Source organism: Anoplophora glabripennis, unplaced genomic scaffold (assembly GCF_000390285.2).
Source record: "Anoplophora glabripennis isolate ALB-LARVAE unplaced genomic scaffold, Agla_2.0 scaffold408, whole genome shotgun sequence".
NCBI classification, from domain to species: Eukaryota; Metazoa; Arthropoda; class Insecta; order Coleoptera; family Cerambycidae; genus Anoplophora; species Anoplophora glabripennis.
This window is the reverse complement of record NW_019416514.1, coordinates 256,098-279,772: the sequence shown is the minus strand read 5'-3', so window position 1 is coordinate 279,772 and position 23,675 is coordinate 256,098.

The window sequence follows — 23,675 nt, the reverse complement described above, 5'->3', positions numbered from 1 at the left end:
CTTGTATATTATTTCAAATTTCAATTCTTCTCGAAATTCTAAACAACATTCATACGACACATCATATACCTAAATTAACCGTTTTCGAGATATCGAACTTTGAATATCATTATTTTCTTATACCCAAATTATTGTACAGAAATATTTTAGTCCATTAAGTTTATAGTCCATCAACGACGCGTCTTTCTTTTGTCTAATAGTGATTATCTTGACAATAGTGTCAAAATGCATTTAATACATAATTTTCTCGCAAAAATGGCACTTTAAATGATCGTAGAATATGGTGAAGAAGAAAATTTTTCTAAGGATTTCAATATTTTTTTTTTGAACGGGCACGTAAACCGATACTACTATAGGTATTGGTCGGACCAAAATCCACATTGGATGGAGGAAGCTCACACCCAACGACCACAGAAGGTAAATCTTTGCTGTGTCATTATTGGTAGACACGTCATAGGACCCTATTTTATAAACGGAAATTTGACCTCTGAACGATATTTATTACTTTTTGCAAAAACATACTATTATTCCAGAGCTTAGACGATTAATTCCGAACAATAAGAATCCCAATTTACCGGCAGAATATGGAATATGAAATATGGAATATGGTTTCAACATGATGGAGCTCCTTCACATTTTGAACGTGTGGTATGGACATATCTAGATGAAACTTTTCCTGATAACTGGATTGGACGCAGAAGGGCAATTGACTGGCCAGCTAGGTCTCCCAAAATGACCACGCTTGACTTTTTTCTGTGAGGTCACATGAAAATGTAGTCTACAAAAATAGACCGCAAAATATCGAATACTTGCAGGAAAGGATAAGGCATGAAATTTCCACTATTCCTCCCAAAACCCTTTTAGATTCATTACAAAATTCATTACTTGTCAGGAGGTAGTGAACACTTTGAGCACCTTATAAAATAGAATTCGAAATAAAATATTTGTTGTTATTAAAATTTGTTTTCTCTCTTTTTTATTCTGGCATAACTGTTGATTTCATAAAATTTAAAATTTCCAGGACATTCATTACGAAATACATTTTTCCGTTTCACGCAATTTTATCAAAAAACTAATGATAAAATTAAATCATATCCATATCCATCACCTTGCGTTATTTTCAAAATAAATATCTATAATTTGGGGCCCTTTTTGTTTTATTTTGAGAGTATTAAAAAGTTACATTCATAGTTCGATATCTCGAAAACGGTTAATTTACGTACATGATGTTCTGTATAAATTTTGTTTAGAATTTTGAGAAAAATTGAAATATGGAATAATATACAATATACAGGTTTATTCCATTAAGAAAAAGCAACTTTCTTTCCTCATAACTTTTTGATTGATTCTGTATATTTTTTCTTTCTTTTTCTTTACTGTAATAGATTTTAACATATTAAAACGTTTGTCTCTTATGATTTTTCGATAGCTATCTTACTTTAGGAGATAACCGACCGTTTCAATACATATCACCAACCCTGTATATCGAAATCTACTAGAAACATATAATTTTTTTGAACAAGAGATATATTGGGAAATACACAGTACGTTGGCGTACGAAATCTCTTGTGGTACAGCACTGATAAATTGGTAAAAGGCCGTTAGGGACTTACGCCTCTCGCTGTTCAGCTGTCAGGATGAAACCCGTCAGAGGATCATGCTTTGCCAGCTTAGTCCGGATTAGTTTACAATTTATCATTACTCTAAAGAACCATTAATAAATAAATTAATCGGTAGATACACGATTCTTAGCTATTTTTAATTATACATTGTTAATATCAAATTTTGTACTTTTATTTTACTTTGTAATGTAATAAGCTAACTCAAATCGTGTCTAAAAAATTTTTAAAGTAGCTTCAACTACTCTGCGGACTAAAGCCCCGTTCGGCATTGAATTACACCCACAAAACTTGCGCAAAGTATGTGTTAGATACTAAAAGTATCTATTCCTAGTAAAACGTCAGAGTAAAAGCAAAACCTTCAACTCATATGAATAATAAGTGCTTTTACTTTCAGGAAGTAAATGTTCTACATTTCAAACATCAATCAGCTTTATGGTACACGGTAATAAAATTCTTCAATTTAGATTGATTTGCAGCGTTTTTGGCAATTGTCAAAGGTTGAACAGTTTCCAGGCTGGCTGACATATCGCTCTCTTCATCAAAAGAAACTCTATAAACTAGAGATTAAGTTTTCTCGCTGGTATTTATATCTGCTGAGTCAACTGGTTCATGGCATTCTGGTGCATGATCGTTTCGAAATTCCTCTTTCACCAGAATTAATGAATATGATTATATGTCTTGTATCTGCCTTGTGCTCTACAACTAGTGATTGCTCAACGTTGTTGTTAATTTCACGTAGATATCAGCGATTCCGTTCAAATATCTTCTACTTGGGGATTATGAGCTCTTTGTCATACAGATACAAGATGCTTCTAAAATGTTAACTAAACAGAAATATTCCTAATTCTCAAACATTTACCAACACCAACAACGTGCATACTAGTTGGTAAATGTGGAACTATCAAAGTTTCTAACGGAAATAGGGGATACACCAAAACTGGATTGCGGAGAAGAGTTAACGTGATTGGAGAGATCCAAACACTAGTCTAGCAAAGGTGGAAAATGGGACATGCTACTGTCTGGAGAAAATATTTTTTAAGAGAGAAATGCTTTTGGTTTGTTTTTTTTTTAATTTCTAAAGAGTTAGTAATATGGTTATTAGTCTAAGCCAATTTAGTTACGTTATATCAACAAGTTGAAATATAACCAAATAATTTATGGCAAAAATCAGTAAATAAACACAATATAAAGATTTCCTTATTATTATTACCATATTTCATTTCCTTTTCAAGGAAAATCCATTTCCAATGTATTCTCTATTCGAAGCCAGAACGGAAATGCGATACGAATTTATAATCCCTAATTTCGGAAATCGGGAAGGCTCGTAAAAACTGTAAAGGTCGATTATTTAATATAAACACGGCTCACTTGCGCCTACGTCAGGATCGTATCGCCTACTTGATATGCATTGAAGTATTCGACTGTAAAAATACAGCATTTTGTTTTGTAGATATGCTTTTCCGGATTTATATCGCGCTCTACTGGATTATGAAATAGGTAGTTATTATCTAAGCAACTAAATTTTGCATATTCTTCCTTTTGTACTTATACTTTAATTTCAAATATTGACGTTCTGGACCACAAATCGCATCTGGGATATAATTATACTCATTACGAGATTTTACTGATTTGCTAATCCAAATTCCACAATATTTTTAAGAGAAATACGCAGGTCTCTGGTCTCTTAAATTCTTTATGCAAGTATTTTTGGCAAACTATAATCCTTTTTCGCACTGCATAGGATAACTTTGGGAGAAAGATGGGATATTATTTAATAAAGACAAAAAAATACGAGTATAATAAGTCTACATTAAGATTTTTTTAATAATAATTATCATAAGATTTTGGAATCAATTAATACTACTTTTATATTACATTTCCACCACTATAAACCGAAAAATTGAAAAGTTCGGTTGTTTAGTCAGAATCCAATGTATCCTTAATTTTGTTAAATAAGCTAATAATTCTTATGTATTGTCTAAATCTAATATTTAGTTAATTCTCTGCAATTAGATACTTTTATAAAAATTTTAATTTTGGAATCCTGTTAACTTTTTATCCGAAAAGAGTCAAATGAATTATGCTTTTAGCAGCACTTAATCGACCTGATGCTGGCTTCCCCCTTTATTTAAATTTAAATAAAGGCTTATAGCTAAAGCCCAATACCCTTTAAAATTTCAGCCGGCCCGAAAACATCACGCCATGAATTATCCCGAAACAAGTGTGGAAGCTGTAATAACACAATGGGTTGTTTAAGTACAAAATAAACTCGATATTTCCGTTGAATATCGGGAAATCATCCGTAACTCTATTTAAATATTTATTTTATATCTGAAAATGTTTGCAATGATTTCAATTTGTCAGATAAATATTATTGACTTCCTTAATTAAGGAACTTATTTTTTTTATCAAATATAGATATTTAGTATTAAGGCTGGCGTTTTATAAATCAGAAATCGCACTTTTTGTAAGATAATGTTAGAACAAGTAGATCCATACAGGAAGTGACGAAGCGTGACGCTAAACTACAACAACTTTAAATTTTCGTATTGAAAGATCACGCAGAACATGTAAACATCAGAAAATGTACCTTTCCTGTTTTGTTAATAGTTTTCTAAAAGCATTCTGCGGGGTGGGATTGTGTTTACAGTACCGTACAAGATTTTCGATTATGTTCTTCAGACGTGCAAAATTCTGGAAATGATTTTGAATGTCTTGTCAGTTGTCTTACACCCTGAAGAAAACTTATATAACTGGTACAGTGAAGAGATATCGTTTCTAACTTGCTTAAATTCCCTAAAATGTTTAACAAAAAATTGCGCATATTGTCATTTTTTATTCAAAATTAATTTATATTTATAATGATTTATACATTCACTTTTTCGAGAATATAATATACATAAAAACCAGTTGGCAAACTTGTTGCGTGATTGTATGGGTCAAAAAGCCGGGACGCGCAGTCAGTTATTTATTAGTTCTCGGAAGGATGGGTCAAAAAGTAAGATATTTCAGACGACACAAATTATCGGAGGGTTAATGGTTTTCAGGTAGTAGGTCGCCAAGACAGTCTTTCGGAGAAAATTGCCAGTATTTTAACAAGTTCACTTAGACTGTCGAGGCCATGTGTTAAGCGTCTGGGAGGCGCCGCGTAGAGCCCCATCTTTTTAATAACACGCGAAACCGCGAGAAAGAGCGTAGAGATTCCACATTAGAATTAAATTATATTGTAAAATTGATAGTAATTCGAAAATAGAGTATACCTAAGCAGCTGGGTTTTTTGACGGATTTTTCCTAGCTATAAGAGTAGATTAAATGAGATCGACTAATCCGTCCCGTAATTGCTACGCGGAGTCATAGGGGAAGGCTAGGGTTACTAGTAAGTCATATAATTATTGTTATAAATGTAAATTCAGTCAATTAGATAAGTATTAAATAATCCTTACATTCAGGTCCCCGACAATAAGATAAGAACCGAAACTTCTAGACCCAAGAAATGGGCGTGGTGAAGCGAAGTGTGGAATTCAGGAGAGATCTCGAAAAAGTCAGTTCGTTCTTAGGTTTCACATTGAGCAGACTAATTTTTAACTTTAGAGTCTCGGGCTAATTAATTAATTTTGATAGTTTTTCCAAATTTTGTATAGAGCGCGCATTCCCTGAATCTCGGTACGCTGTCGCGACTGAATCAATTAATTAATAATGTCGTCGAGCCATTGTGTTTTTATTTTATTTGTTTGTTTTGTTTATTGTTAATAAAACCCTTCCTGTGTTGTGTTTCCTTTTGTTTCTTCAACTTCAGTGTTACCCTGTATAGCCAGCCACTGGATTACATCCCACGTAACCAATGAAAGGGTAAGTGCTTGGAAGTAATTTTCTGAACATACAACATTTCTAAGTTCCCACGTGTCAATTAAAGTATATCTAATGATAATAAACTCCCTTTCGAGAATTAAATAGATAATAATTAATTAAAGGTAGATAATTAAAGAAATAACCCCTCAGGTTACAATTATAACAATCTAGAACTCAACCACTCAGGGAACATTGCAAGCTCAGCAAAAATGGAGTACAGAGTTGGATGCTCGATACATGAGAAGAGCTCGGGGAGTTCCCTTTTGGTTTTCGGAAAGTGAGTGGTGAAAGTGTCCCAGATCACGCCCTTTGTTTTCTACTTCTTTTCGAAATTCAATATATTCTTATTTGTTAAGTACCGTCTTTGAGACCCTCATTGCGACCAAGGGTAGGTCATAACAGTATAAACAGCCCCGTTAATGAGTCACTTAATTTTAAGAAGCCTCAGGAAATAGTTATTATTTACACCATAAAGGAGGTAAATTATACTTAACTGCTGCGTGGTGTAACTAAAATTTCACGCTTTTTTATGCGCTGTCAAGCAGGTAGATGTTACAACCAATCAGTCGGCAAGAATACCCTTTCTATGATTCCTAATAAGATTGCACAGTTTTTGAAACTAGAACATCCTGAAACATATACAGGCCATTCATTACAAATAATATCGGCAACGTTACTGGCTAATACAGGAGTTGATGTATTAGCAATCAAGAGACATGGTGAGTGGAAATCAGCCACAACTGCAGAAAGCTATGTTGCTGACAGTTTAAGTAACAAAAATGAAATAGCCAACGGGATTCTTTACAATGACACTTCAACTCCAGCTTCTAATAGTACGTCGCAGCATGCTGTTTTAATGGATCAGTCAGATAATATTGAGCCTCCGGTGACTGAAATGAAGCGGTGAAATCATTTTGAGAAAAATGTGACAATTAGTAAACGCAAGGGGAATAATTATCCAGATTTTATAAATGTTACTAAATGTAATAACTGTACAATTACTATAAATATTCATTCATAATAATTAATAAATATTCAAATATAAAATATTTTTATTTATTTGTTCATAAAATATGCATTTATAACTCAAAATCGCTTTTTTCCATAGTAAGTTACCTCACTTATCTCCCATTGTCCATAGCAACTTCCACTTCTACGGTAAAATCCAATTACTTCCTTAAAAACAATGTATTCATAGTCTATTTACTATAGTGGGAGCAGATAAATATTTGTTTAAGTAACGTAAAAGTATATAAGAGCTAATAACAAAACATTTGCATCAGTCACTGACGTTTAACAATTTATTTGAAATATCAGTTATAATTTATAGAAGAATATACTCCTTCAAAACTCTTTTATTGTGCGAGGCAATTACGGTGCATTTTTGCAATTATCCTTTGTAGAACTACGCTGTGAAAAGCGTTAATGACTACACCATCACTTTTCTGTTTGACTCGGTGAATCTATCGATCTAAAATTCTCAAAGAATTCCTTTGAATTCTAGGTAAGTTTATTAGTAGTACTCTAATCATGAGTTAAATATCCGCCGAACAAACGATTATTTTCCAGAAGTTTGAATAAAGTTTCGTAGATAACTTTATTACTATAACCACAAGAATAATATAATTGGGTTAATTAATTAACTTTTGGAGTTAACTAAGATATATACTCTTAAGATATAAAACTTTCTCCAACAAAAAGTAGAAGAATTTCAAAATATATATTTTTAACAATTTTTTTAAAAAAAATGTGTCCTAATTAATGCCTTAAACTTCTTGCTTATTATAAAGTTTCCTTTCAAATTTCACAGAATGTTACTTCAAATTACATCTAAAGCTCATAATAGAGACCAAAAAAATTTCGTCTGGATTTCGAACTCTCCGAATTTCTGCCTTTAATTCAGGAATGTTATTCATTTGAGCAAAATTAACATTAGAATATACGAATCTCTATAGAAAAAAGTCACAGGGGTAAGATTGCATGATCTTGGTGGCCACGTCATGGCAGGTGCCACCATCCTGCTTGAACCACATCCAAATCCATGTCATCCAAATGATGTCACTAAACATTCGATAGCATCTCTTGATATTGTTCTCCATTGACAGTCACTGCATTTCCAGCTCTATTTTCAAAAAGGAACAGACCAATCACCGGTCGTTCTTGAATGACCCGAGGATTGTCTCTGTCCCAAATTCTTGTTCACATGCCACTATCAACGAATGTCCGTCGCATTGAATGGTTTCAATTCCTGGGTTAGCTAAATCTTGAACAGATGCAGACGCCTATCTTTTGTTACAATCCGCTACATTGTGATTTTTGAAATGTTTAATGTCAGTGACCGACGTACAGTGGTCAAAAAATCCTTAAAACCCGATCGAAATCTAACAATTTCAATTTTTCCTTTAACGCTAAAATTTACACGGTAGATACCCCTAATACTGAACTAATTTTTCAGAAAATATTAGGCCGATTTAAGCTTCCATATAGACGTTATAAACGGTTAAATCTGTTAAAAATAACGCGAATTATTATATCGTTTTGTCTCTTGAAAAAAAAAAAAAAAAAACGCAAAATGTTTGACAGCTTGTACAACATTCAGGCCTTTATATTTTTATTTACATCTTACAGGGCTTAAAAGTACGGCTTTTTGTCGTTCTTTTTATATACCTGACGTAATTATTAAATTAAGCCTTAATGGTTTTTAACTGATTATAGCCAGCAGGTAATTTTCGAAACTATACTCCCGTATACTTCTCAAATTATTGTCAGGGTACCAGGAACATAATTACACTTAATTCAGCTGCAGTATTTGCAAGTAAGACCGTAAGTGACCTGAGGAAAGGTTTAATATCCTGGAAAGGTGGAGCCTAGTATGGTTTACAGATGGCTCCAAAATGACCAGAGGGACGGCTGCAGGAATATATGGACTCAGACCCAGATGGAGTGCAAGCTACAGTCTTGGGGAGTTCCCTATCGTATTCCAAGCAGAAATTTTCGCGATAATGGCTTGTCTAGCAGAGAATGTACGTAGAGGTTATAAACGTAAACTCATATATATATATATATTCTCTGATAGTCAAGCTGCAATTAAAGCTTTAGGCGCACACAAGATAAGTTCAAAACTGGTGTGGGATTGTTTACAAATGCTGACTGAACTGGCCACCAACAATACAGTCAGACTGTGTTGGGTGCCAGGGCACAAAGGCATTTGTGGAAACGAGAAAGCGGATGAACTTACTAGGAAGGGATCCGAGACAGAATTCATTGGCCCGGAGCCCTTCTGTGGCACATCTCCTAGTGTGGTCGGGGGGGCTCTGGGCAAATGGACTGAGACAGAACACATGAATTACTGGACTTCAAGGCCAGGACATAGCCATTCTAAGGAGCTTATGGAGTAACCTTCGAAGGAAAGAGCGAACGATTTACTGAGCTTGAACCAAATCCGGCTCAGGAGAGTCACAGGACTCACAACGGGACACAGTCACTTTAGGAAACATCTACATAAGCTAAAGCTTATAGACAGTCCGATCTGCCGAGGATGTGAATCGGCGGATGAAACTTCTCTGCATATCCTGGGCGAGTGCCCGGGATTTGCATGTATAGAATGGCGCTCCTGGGGAGACATTTGGAACCCAAGGAACTGAGAGAAATGTCAGCAAAGAAGCTTTTGGACTTTGTAAAAAGGACAAATCTACTTGCTGAATAGGACTAGTAGTGGGACGCACAATAGGCCTAATTAGGCCGCGGTGCTATGGGACTTATTAGGACCAACCACTAGGAGAAGAAGAAAAATAAGAAGAAGAAGAAGAAGAAGAAGTGACCTATTTATACGGGGCGGTACAAATGAATTTACTTCAGTTATTCACCCGCTTTCCGCTTTTGTGTCGGACAGTATTTAGTGTGCTCCAGTGACTTTTCCATTCTGTTGTTTTGTTATTTGTTCTGTATTGTTATTTGTTATTTGCACTGTTTCTTTTGTTTATTATCATCTTTTATTACAATGGCTGATGAACCAATAACACGCCTGAAATTACATCAAATAATGATGGAATTTTCACGCGAATCAGTCGAAGTGCGAAAAATCTATATGCTTGACTTTCTAAAGAAGCACTTCCACACAAATTTTGATGAAAATGCAACGAAAACCCTTACCACATATACAGAAAAAGCATTCTTTGCGCCTTATTTTGCAAGATGGAGAAAGGTAAGTCGAAAAAAAACATTTCTTAAGTAAATTCGAAAATTGGCTGAATGAAGAAATGAATTTCCGGAAGATTGTTGTTCGCTGCCTGCAGGATTCTCATAAAGCGTCGACATCAGAAAGGGGTGGTCGTCCCTCTAAGGATTTTGAAAATTGTTCTGTCGTTATTAAACGTAAAAAAACACAGGAGATTCGTGAACAAACATCTACAGAAAAATTATCATTTGCTACCTCCATGAAATTAAGTGGAAATGTAGATGCAATCAAATTGCTCACTGAAGCAACGAAAACGTCCCCAAAAAGAGCAGGAAGAATTTTAAAAACTTGGAGATCTTCAAAACAAGACGTTTCCAGTTACTCTGAGGAAAAAGCTGTGGCTTTGATTGTCTCATTAAATTTAACTCGAGATCATTATGAGCAATAAAGAAAAGGGGTCAATGAACATGATCTTTACCCTCTTGATGTGGAGTGGAGTAGTGGTGGAGCCTGAAGAGTTTGAAGAAGGTGAAGAATACGAAACTGATGAAAGTGAACAAAACTAGGAAAAACAGGAGTAACAGGACAAGGAAGAAGGTGAAAATTGAAAGATATAATTATTTTATACTGCGATATAGAATATAATGTAATTATGATAGATAATTAAAATATAACTGTGCGCCGACGCACTGAGGTTACGGGAATTTCAGTCACACTATCACTCACTGTAGCAATATTTTCGTCTGAACAGCCAGTACGAGGCCGGCATGTATTTTTTATTGTCTGAAACCGAACCTGTTAAAATTTGGCAGCTCACAGTTGTTTCATTTGGAGCGTTCTTTCTACCGAAAATTCCACGTAATTTGTGCACAGTTTCAGCTACACTCTCTCCGTACTTGTAATGAATTTTCACAATTTTCACTCGCACATCCTTCGTACAGCGCTCCATTTTGTTCAATTCTGATGCACAGCGCTGCCAACATTTTGGAATGAAAATGGCGCATAATTCAAATCCTGCATTACTTTTGGGACAGAAGAATAGCCCCTTAAAGCTGTCGACGTAATTTATTAACACCTTTTATAAAATTTTCTCATAAATTTAAAAATAATTTCTCTTCCCCGTACAATAGCAGGACACATACAATATGTAACTATTTCCGTAAATAATCAATCTCGATTCTGTAACACCAACGGGACATGCTCTAATAGTCCCTATATAGTCCCCACTGCAAACACGTCATGAGAATATTTTATCAATGCGAAAGGGAATCCGTTAATATCCACAATAGCATTAAACGTCGGTCTTCTCATATTAGTCGAGACTTCTCTCTGCATGCACTCATCGCGGCCGCCGACACGTCTATTCTCTAGTGCCCACATTTGTGTTCTGTGGTCAGGGATGTGGCCGCAACTTCTATTACAGTACATTTGTTCATAGTTATTCCCTGTGATATTCCGCCCGTATATGAGAGTTGTCCGCCGGCCGCCATATTTAATGAGATTTTCACTCAGAGTAGAAGGGAATTTAAATTATTTTACCAGATAATAAATAAAATTACATGAGGAGTGTTTTGTGTCACAGCGTTGTTTGTTGCTGCGCGCAAACTAATTTGAAGTAGTTTGAATGGAAACAGATATGAATCGCTCTAGTAAAGTTAATAAACTTTTATCTGGAATTTTAGTTTCGCCTATACTTTTACGGCAATTCGTAAGTATTATTTTACATGTTTTACATTTTTTAAGAAAAATTAAAACTGAATAACTTGTTTTGCTGCAACATAGCTACAGTGGTCGGAAATCCGAAGAAGCTGGAAAAAAATCCAAAAAGTTTGCTTCATCACCAAAAGTGGGGACTTTATGCTTTTCAGGTCGCTAAAACAGAATTTGCAGTCAAAAATCTCAAATTCGAGATGTCTGACACAAAATGGCCGATATATCACGTTAATTTATTGAATCTAATTAAAATTTCGAGTGCCTCTGGTATTGAGGTTGCGTAAACGTATGTAAGGTCGGAGTTTGAGGTTTTGGAGGTTTGAGTTTATTATTAATAAAGTACGAAAGCGACATAAGGTATTTGGAATGAATTCCTCATTTCGAACGAAACAAATTCTAAATACTATTGAAGCTTATTCTTGTTATAAAGTTTATTCTAATTATTTAGCTTATTTTAATACATATAAGTCATCCGCATCGTCATCATCTGTCACATAACCGTCAGAGCATGAAGACATTATCACCATAACTTCGGTTGAAAAGCTTTTCTTATTTTCATCTATCTTGCACCTTTTTAAAAAACGTTAATCTAAAATGATGATTTGCGTTTCTAAATTCTCGTGGAACTTTCGTTTCAAAAATCGAAAAATGTCTTATTTCGAGCACGTTATTTTATTGGTGCCTGATCATGTCGAAAATGTTAAATTATGAATTGAAAGATCATAGATAAGTTCAGCTATGAAATTTTTTTTTATTAAAAACAAGTTTTTAGTGACGTCATTTTATTTTCGTATTCTTCTCAGCAAACCCTTTCATTTGATACCCATATCATGAGGGTGCATAAAAAATAACTGGTCCGCCATATTGGATTTAGAATGACGTCACTTAGCTAACCATGCATTGTCATCCAAACTAGACGTGAATGCAAAATTTCAGCTCAGTTGGTTGGGGATTCAGTTGCAAGATTTGACCCATACGAATAAGGCAAGTTCAATAAAAGCTTGTAAAATATGATAAATGACACACAAAATAGGTGCATGTTCATAAAAAAAAACAATTTGAATTAGAAACGCTCGTTTGGAATGCGAAGAGATACTAAAATGCTATAGACTAAGAGCCGGACAGGAAAATTTTCCTAATCATTTTAGACACCGTAAGAGTCTATGACTTCAATAATAGTATAACCTAAAAGAAAACATTTGAGCACTATGCCGTCAATTCTCCGTGGCACATGGGTTGTCAGCGGAAAATCAAACTTTCCAATTTTGGGCGGGGTAAATTAATTAAATAGAAATTGACGGCATTTCGACCCAAGACGGATAATATCTAATATTATTAGAAAAATAAGACATAAAAATCTTAGACATTAAAACAAAAATAACGGATCTGGAAAGAATAAAAAAATATTTATTTTCTAAATATTTTCACTAATGTAAAAATTATAGAAAACTGTACGACGTGCCTGATTTTAAATAAAGATATTAATTTGAAAGTTATATTTTACTGTGGCGTACGAAAGCACTGACTCTAAGGGTTTTTAGCTCTTGCTCAACCCTTACCTTTTGCGTAGAATAAGGAAAATTATTAGAGGCACCATAAAATTAAAAAAATTAGAAAGCGCTATATAAAACTATACCTCAAGTCATTATGCAGTACATTTTTATGGCACATGAGGTCACAGTAGGAAAATGAATTTTCCGCTCAAGGGGTGGATATTTTAGTGGAAAGTTCCTGTATGGCATTTGTGCCCTTTTCGAATTCATTAAAAATTAACTATTAAAAAAATATTGCCGTATAAATATCGTGGCACTAAAGGGGAAAAAATCTCCAAAGTTCCAAAAAAAAAAACGTTTGTATATAACTGCAATTTTTTTTCCATGCAAAAGTTTTTAATATGTGTATTTACGTACATCTACAATTCGATTTCTTTATTTTGTCAAAATTTATTTTTTATTTTTCAATTATGCCGTATATATTTTGAATCCAGTACAACAAATAAAATAAAATATCAACAAATGTCATTAAGATCAACAAGATTTAATTAACTTTTCATTTCATTATTTTAGTATGTAGTATATTTTATAAAATAAACGTCATTAATACTTCTTTCAAATATCAATTTAATTTTTTGGTAATTATTATACATTTTTTGCGTTGAAAAAAATAAATTCTAAAACATAATTAACATAATTTAATTTTACATTTTTATTGGTCTACCTACTTGGAATTTATGAAACACTATCTCGTTTCATTTTATTGTTTATACAATTTATGCATATATTATTTGTATATTCCATGCAAATGTAACGCATATATAATTAATATAATTTTTCATCATTACTTAACTCCCTTCATAATCTGCAATGAATGCCGTACAGGAATTGTTAATTATTGAGTATAGTAAAATTGAGATTTTAAATTATTTAACTATTTTTTATAGCATTCGATGAATGTTCCACCAAAAATGTACGGCGATGTAATTTTTTATTATCATTTGATGGTGTTAATGTTATGGGGTAAATGCCGTACATGAATATATAATTTCATAATGTAATGAAAATGCCTTGTAAAATCCTACTAATTATGGAAAACCCTGAAATTAAAAATAGACGGCAGCTACAATTTTATTAATATTGAGCCTTGAATAATTTAAAATAGTAATAAAATTGAAAATATATAGTACTATAGTAGCTGTCAAATGGATTTTCCAAACTGCAAAAATGATAAACAATTTTTTTTATTCACGGCCAATTGTTTTTTTCCGGTGCCAATAATTTTGTACGGCACTTTTGTATAAAGACCATAAAGTGGAAAAACTTGCTTCCGTTCAGGAAATAATAATATTTACCCAAAGAAAAATGGCGTTAATTTCAGAGCACTCACAAATATGTAATAAACTTTTTTAGACAAATATTTTGTACGACACTTGCTCTTAGAGCATTCGTACGGCATAGTAAAATATACCCTTCAAATAAATATCTTTATTTAAAATCAGTCACGCCGTACAGTTTTCTATAATTTTTACATTAGTGAAAATATTTGGAAAATGAATATTTTTTATTCTTTCCAGAACCGTTATTTTTGTTTTTATGTCTAAGGTTTTTATGTCTTATTTTACTAATATCCGTCTTGGGTCGAAATGCCGTCAATTTCTATTTAATTAATTTACCCGGCCCAAAATTGAAAAGTTTGATTTTCCGCTGACAACCCATGTGCCACGGAGAATTGACGGCGTAGTGCTCAAATGTTTTCTTTTAGGTTGTAGTATTTAAGTCATAGACTCTTACGGTGCCCTAAATGATTAGGAAAATTTTTCTATCCGGCTCTAAGTCTACTAGCTATTGTATAACTAAGGCCTCTTACAATAGTAAATCGGCCTTACACGGAGGCAAAAAACTCAGAACCCGAATTCGGAAGAATTCGGACGTTTTCTCTTCTGATATATATACTTGACACCCCTGTACACATTTTCAAACTTTTAATAGTGCAGGATCTCTTGGGCTCATAACTATTTCTATGATTTACGATTGATGTGATTTGAAATCGATGGAAATTGCAAGACGTTTTTGTTAAAACAATAAAAACATGCAACTTTCGAAAAATGAGGTTCTAAATGAGCAAATGTATTCTACTTACCTCCAGGAATACCCTTGCACACAACGATTCGTACTTTTGTAAAAATTTTTCAATTCACTGCTTTTCGAGGGGTTAGCATACTTTCGATAGTCATTGTGGTCTATACACATGGGCCAGCTCTCGGTCCCTTTAAAAAACTACGTAGTGACTCCTTCTCTAGAATATTCTAAAGTATTAACGCAAACCAACGACTTTGATATTTCGACTTTGTCCAGCTTTTTCGGAATTCCGACCACTGTGCAACAGAACAAGCACCAGGACAAGATGGGGCGACGATAAGTGGTAATGTTTATTACCACAAAAATTCTAACAATTTTCGTGAAAATTTTATATTTACCTACACTGCTATAATTTTTACTATAATTATTATGAAGCTATTTCCCACAAATTGTGGATTTTCAAATAATACTGTAAGAAAGTTGGACACAATTTATACCTACATATTTGTACCATCAGGATACCACAGAGGGTAGTCTTTAGGTGTCTGTAATAAATATTAATAAATAGAATTACTTACTGTCAGGAGTTGAAAAATAAAATATGTAACGAACACTTTGTATTGTATCTTTAACAGGTGAATTTTTTACATCCATAAAAGTTAAGGGCGAAGTAAGTGCTAATTCTTTATCCTTACATTAACACAAGTAGGGCCTATGTGAAAACCTGAAATGGTTCTGTTATAGAGACAATGGCGTCCAAATAGAGATAAATGATTATGATGGCATTCAGAGTTATAAACGGCCAGTGATGTGGCATTATGAAACGAAAATGGACCATTTATACTTTTTAGATGGACAAGTATGGGAGGGTACTCCCTGTAAGTAGCAGCAAAATAGGTTAACAGGATAGGTAGGTCACGCAAGGGTAGAACAATGTGTGATTTTTTAACGGAAAAGTTAATATTATGTTAGGAGTTTGTAGAGTAGTATCTAATCACTAATAAAATATTCATTTCTGAATAAATTTCAAATTGAGACATATTAAAAGAGTTAAAAATCATCCAGTTTGTACAGCAATTTAAAAGTTCATGAGACGTGGAAAATTACAATTCTAAGAAAGTATAAATCCCGCTCCATTAAAAAAGCACTGACCCAGATTTTTAACACACCAATTTAAATTATAAACTGTGTCCGTTTCCTTAAATAAAATTATCAATTAACTGACAATTTTAAAAGCAAGAAGACAAGTATAAACGATGACAATAAAAGTATGATATTAATTAATAGCCATAAAATACAGTTCGTATGACATTTGTTGTCATACAATTTCAAGAAAAGAGCCGATGAAATACTCCTTCGTAACATAGTATGCACTACAAGCTACTATGGTGAATGCCACGCTGCCAACGTATTTCTACCTCGAGTGTCGAATGCGATTAATTCCAAGAAAGTGACACAGGGGTCTTTTTGGAATTATATCTCAACATATATACGGACTGTAGTAACATCTAGTTTTCTGTAGTACCTAGAGTTTTTGAAACACTGGCTGAATTGAAAACATATACAAAGCGAGTCATTAACTCTGAATAAATTCGATAAGTCACACTCAATGTTAAAAAATGTTCAAAGATGTCGATTAGTAATATAAGTTGCGCCTATTTTGATAGTATATATACAGGGTGTTCTGACTATAATATGATATCGATAATTTTTTATGGGAAGTTTTTTGTACTTCTTGGTAGGATGCGTGTACAGGGTGATTAATTTTTTATGATTTGGACTTAAACCGTCGAACCGTCTTTTAAAATACCTTTTAAATTTTTTTTTGGTTTTTATTTATTTTTTCTTAAACTATCAAAGCCATTTGTTTTATATTTAGTACGAAGTGTACGAATGAAACGATCTATCGATTTTACAAATTATTGTGAAAATAGACCAGTCATAGGCGCCCGTAAGGGGCTTTTATTGCTATAACCTGAGGGGTTATTTCTTGATTTATCTATCTACCGCTATGACCAGTATCATAACGGTATTAACTGACAAAAGAGTTTACTATTATCTTCTCGAAAGGGAGTTTATAATTATCATTAGATACACTTTAATTAATACGTGGAAACTTAGAAATGTTGTACGTTCAGAGAATGAATACCACACACTTACCGTATGTCGCTCATGTATAAGGTAATTCAGTGGTTGGTTGTATAGGGTGACACTTAAGTTGGAAGAACAAGAAAGAAACAGCAAAACTTCCAGGAAGGGTTTTAATAACAATAAAAACAGAACAAACAAACAAAATAACGACACAACGGACTGGAACAACATTATTAATTTATTTATTGACACGCGACAGCGTACCGAGATTCAGGAGATGCGCGATCCATAGCAAAATTTGGAATGACTTTATCCATTATTAAATTAATCCGAAACTCTAAAATTAAGTAGACTGCTCAATGTGGAACCCAAGGAAAAACTGCCTTTTTTTCGAGATATCTCCTGAATTCGACACCTCGCTTCGACACGCCCATTTCTTGGGTCCAGAAGTAACTGTTCTTATCTTACTGGCGGGAACCCTGAATATCGGGACACTTTAGCATAACTATACTATGTTAATAATTACCTAATTGACTGGACTTACATTTATATAAATAATTATGTGACTAACTGAACTCGCAAGTAACCCTAGCCTTCCTCTAGTCACTCCGTGTAGCAATACGGGACGGATTAGTCAATCTCATTTAATCTATTCTTATAGCTTTGAAAATCCGCCTAAAAACCATCTATTTGATCTATTATTATTTTTCTAACAACTTCTAACAACTTATTCTTGGAATTCCTACGTTCTTTGCAATGCATTTCGCGCGTTATTTGAAATATCGATTTCTCTCTTTATACCAGATGCTCAACACATGGCCCCGACAGTCTAAGTGTACCTGTTCAAAAATACTGTTAAATTTCATGAAGCCTTCCCCGAAGGACGGCCTTGGGGCGACTCTAAACCTACTTGAAAACCCTTAACTTTTTGATAAATTAATGTTGACTGAAATGTTTTACTTTTTGGCCCATTTGTTCCGAGAACTAATAAATAAATTACCACGCGTCCCTGCTTTTGGTACATTGCCCCTATCTTTAATATAATTTCTACGCCACTGGAAAATTTTCAAAATTAATATATTTTTTTACATTGCGGTTTATTCTAATATTGAGAAACAATCAGAAATAACAATTTAATAATGTAACGTAAAATCAATGACTGAGGAAATATGTCAAAATACGTATAAACAATTGTTATTTTAAGAATCACCTTCAAGGGGCATGAGATTTTATTTCAAAAAATCTGTTCCACCTACAACAGTTTCTTTAAGTAATAAAATAATAAATATAGTTTTAGATGTCCCTTTAAAATATTATTAACACATAAATGATATATTCTGGACCCCTTCTTAGACATAAATTTAAATAGTGTCGTACATATTTCAATCATTACCCTGTTTACCTAATTCTAATGAATCCATAAGAAGCCATTTTTCTCAAAAACCAAGCATTTCATTTAAAAATAGGAAGAGACCTTTATGCTGTAGAAAAACCGCATTGTAAAAAAATGTATTTATTTTGAAAAATTTCCAGTGGCGTAGAAATTATATTAAAAATAGGGATTGTCAGAGCCCGCTACGGACGTCTATGATCGATCCAGCTTCTCATTCGTACACTTCATACTAAATATAAAACAAATGGCTGTCGTAGTTTAAGAAAAATTAAATAAAAACAAAAAAAATGTTTTTTCAGGAGCTTATATCTCTAAAAGGAAGCCTTTGGAAGAAAAAGGGTATACTTCAAAATGACACTATTTTGATAAGATCTATCTACGGTTAAAGTTCTAATCATAAAAAGTGAATCACCCTGTATATTACTACGAAATTACAAATAATTCAATAATTCAAGTTAAAATTGTTATTTTACCATATTTGTAATATAAAAAAATGTGCATTATTTAATTAAGAGGGTTTCAAAACCGCAGTTTTAGTCTTGTTACATTTGTTTAGTATTATTTCTTACAGCTTTCCAAAATTAAACTTTAAAACCAAATTAGCTGAATAACGCATATTCTATAAAATTATAAAAACGGCAAGAGAATAAAATTGCTGTAATTCTGGAAACGTCTAGAAATTATTATTTGTATCTAATTTTAAAAAATTGCTCAACTTGTATTACTAATTGACGATTTGATGATTCTTTCATTTACTAAACGACTTTGTGTCCGACATTCCGAATTTATTCAATATTAGTGACTCGCCCTGTATACGTATATTCAATAACTTTAATACAACTTCTAAAATATAAAATCTCAAGTTTTTTGAAAAATATTTAGTAATTTAATCCCAAATTTTAGCAGTAAACCCGCTAAAAGCCTTAAAATGTATATATTTGCAAAACCCTTAACTTTAACACTACTTTATCAGTAGGTAATTCGCATCTCTAACACTGTTTAATTTAAGACAGGAAATTAAAAATCAAATTCGAACATCAATATTTTGAACCTAATAATATCAGCTCTAATCTTATTAAATATCAAATCTTGATTTTAAAGAGTCACTGTTTCTCTCTGTCCTATTATTTAAGATTAACTGTAAAAATTATTAAAATTAGTTACTTATGAGGCATTCTTAAGACACTGATTTGAAATGATTCCTTTAAATAAAAGTTACCACAGAACATTGGGCAACTTCATTGGTTATTTGTACTACTATGGCGACGGTAGTTCAACAAATGTAAATGGTGTTATGAATATTAAATCATCACTGCTTGAGCTCCCTCTTCCATACCAGCGATGTTCATTTTTATTTATTATTACAAATTAGTTTAGGGGTGTTCTGCATAATAAAACTTGTGAATTTTGTGCCTTACATTACGACTAAAAAGAGGGTTAGAAGTTTTGAAGTTTTAAGACACAAGGATAAGGATATATTTTTTTAATTGAACCAACTCATACAGGTTCTCGAAGGACATAAATTGTAATGTGTTTATTTTTTTAAGTGAAAATCAAAAAAGTAACAAAAGATAATTGAATATTTTTGTCAATTCCTTTGAAAAGAATTACAAAAAATTTGTTAAATGACCATACTCCAAGATTTCTATATACACTCATAAAAATTTTATGTAAAATTTCACACTAGGTCATTGAATCTGTTAACGCCACAGTGGGTAATGTAAAATTACATCAAAGTAAAGTTACATTAAACACGTAATTTTACACTTTTTGTCTAATTCTCCCAAAATTACTTGGCATTATAAAAAAATATATTTATTACATTATAATATTTTAAAAAAAGAGTACCTATCTTTTTTACATACTTTTCCAATACTGTTTACGACGTACTTAAGTGAAGGGAAAATAACATTAAATTTTAAGAAGATTTATTAATTGAGTAAATGACACATATTCTTTAAGGTGAAATATAAATTTCTGAATCATACCTAAAGATAAATAATACAGAATATTATTTAAACCAATTAATTAAACAACTTTCTTAAAATAATAGTACAATGAAAGACTTGGTATAGCAGATTTAAATTAACCAAGTCAGTAAAAATTAAAAAAATATATATATTTATTATATAAAGTAATTTCTGTAAAAAAAACCTCCCTATTTATTTAAAGGACAAAATATATGCAGTATGTCCACAGAAAAGGTATTGAATACAATGAAGACGATGCAAGCACTGTGTTGGTGTTACATTCAGTAGAGGAACACCCCAAATTATCGTTGAGAAGAAGAGCTGAAAATCTGCAATTTGTTAAAAAGTCGCAAATTCAGAAAATAAAAACACAATAAGATACATCCATGCGTGATGAAGTAAAACGTTTGGATTTTTGTTTGTGGGTTCCTCGAAAGAGGATTTCATAAAAAAAATCATGTTTTCTGATTAATCAGCTTTTTCAACCAATGGTGTTGTGGCTTCGCAATATGCATGACATTGTAGTGATTCTAATCCGCATTTTCGGATACCACGGAGGCGTCAGTACTTTACTAAAGGAAATGTGTGGTGCGCCATTTCTTATTACGGAATAATAGGGCCATACTTCTTTAACACTTCTTGTAATGCGGATAGTTACTTGGATATGTTAAGAAATTTTCTTGACGGTAAATTAGAAAACCTCCCTTTAGAATAACGTCGTTTATTTTATTTTCAACAAGATGGATGCCCAGCACATTATGCGGCAAGTGTAAGACAATGGTTAGAATAGCGGTATTAAAACTGTGTTCCGCGAAACCTTGGGGTTCCGTACAACCTCTCTGGAGGTTCCGCAACTCAGTCAAAAATTCAAAATTTTGAAATTAACAATATCGATACTACAAAATTAAAAAAAATTATACTCTTACTTATAACTAGTATTTATAAATATATCATATAATCAGTAATAAATGTGTCGGAAAATTTTTTTAGGTGTGGGGGTTCCTCAAAAAATCGAAATGTTGGCCGGGTTCCGCAAGTCATAAAAGTTTGAAGACCGCTAGATTAGACCATACATTTCCAGACCAGTGAATTGGGAGACAAGCACCAGTTCAGTGGCCTCCTAGGAGTTCAGATTTGACTATAATAGATTTTTTCCTATGGGGTCGACTGAAACAAATTGTTTATCGCACACCTTTCATAGGTTCCAATATTGACCAATTAAAGGATGAGTTTAGAGATGCCGTTGTTTCAATATCTTTAGATGAGGTTAGAAGAAGTTTTGATGAATTACTTGTCCGTTTAAAAACATGTGCTCAATATGATGGTAGTGTGTTTGAGTAAATAAACTTTTAAAATATGTGAATTGTTAATTTGGAATAATTTAATTTGTATAAAACAAATTTAGTGATTACAAATAAATAAAAGTAGGCCAATTTTTTCGAAAATTCGTATTAGAGACTGCCTTTTACTTTTGAATAACTTTTCTTAGTAACTTATTTCCACATCTTCACAAACAAGTGACGTCTTTATCTTTCAAGTTTAAATTGAAAAAAGAGTTACCAAATACATACTCTCGAAAACCGTATAAAATAATATGTACTTATCTAAGACAAATCTTCCATAAAATTGGTTTCTAATTTAAAAATACAGGGAAAAACATACTTCATGTATTTTCTGAGAAAAGTTTTACTGCGATTTTCATTTGTATAAAGACTTTTTCTGACAGAAAATTTTGTCCTAGTTCACGCGTCCAGGTAGGTACATTTTTTAAGAGAGAGAGAGGGAGAGCAATGCCCACTTCTTGGAAACATTAAACTGAAAACAAAATAGAGTGTAAGTAAAACAGGTCTTAAATTGTAAGGGACAATCTGTATGTCTTTGTGTAAAGGCTAGACAAAGTTATTGTTATTATTGTTATTGATGTTTCTCATACTCTTCAATAACTTTATATATAAACATATATTACCAGATTTATATAATTTATACAAAGTCATATTATTTACTTACCTCAGTCTTTATTTATAACAATATATTTAGGTAGTTACGCCATAAATGAATCTAAGCATGCCTACTGTACAACTAGCATAGTTTCCTACACACACACTATAACTCCACACCAGGTGATCACATCATTAATCTGATTGGTTTCACACATTTATTCGTATATTTATTTTAACACTATATATAGTAAAATCACATAAAGGATTAGAAACAATACATTTTAGAATGGAAACGTAAAAGGTAAGAATACATCGCAATAAGAAGACGATAAAAAGTGTATTTCAACACAATGTATCATGGATGTTCAATTCTTTACATTTTTTGTGTATAAAAACCATTCTAAATATGTAAAAATGTGAATTATACTATTTTTTATTAGTGTATGTGTGGGTATTAGTGTTTGATTAATCCTGAACATCCTGTATGGTTTATAGGGGAACTCACTGCAATAAAAAATATATATTTTAATGTTATTTATACTTACGGCAAATTATTTTTTTCCTTGGAGTTCATCGAAGTTCAATCGCACTTAACGAGAGATATACATCATTACGACGTTATAAGCATTGTCGCTTTAGTCTAAACTCGAGAAATATCATAGAGTAAGTGCTCAATTTCCTTGTCAACGAAACAAAGCCCCACAGATATCCATTAATCAAAATTTGATTAACTAAGCCCCTAATAAAGTGTCATTTTCCTCAAAATCTTTCCATGGCGTTCATAATTCATCTTACTCTTTTCCATTTACTCTTAAGAGTTCCAGATTAAATTCGAATTTAATTCATGCCTGCCGTTTTCTTCCTCGGAACGTATACTTTGGAGTTCGGCGGGGCAGATTAAGAGAAATATGTACAGTACGTGCCTACAAGACACGTTACAAAGATTTCAGGAAAGTGAATATATTTCTAACACGAATTTGTCGAATACTTGCTTGTTTAAAATAAACATGGTGGAAAAGCTTCATGTAAGCAGGTATTTCATTGGTTGATTGAAAGAGGTCGTTTAGACTTCTGTAAAGCGGTCATCGTCTGAATCTCAAATCTCAGATCAATAAAACAAAGGAACAACTTTCGCCATTTTCAAAAGAAAACTTGGAAATACGGCTATTAAATGTACTCTCGAAAAATAGCATAGCAATCACTACAACAATGTATTACAAACTGACATACAGTCCGGTTTCATAAGAAACCTACAAACTCGAAATAAATGTTACAGAATTTTTTGTAAGTACTCGCCGCGATAAAATACATGTATTTCAGCAGTTCCAAAACAATTTTAAACACA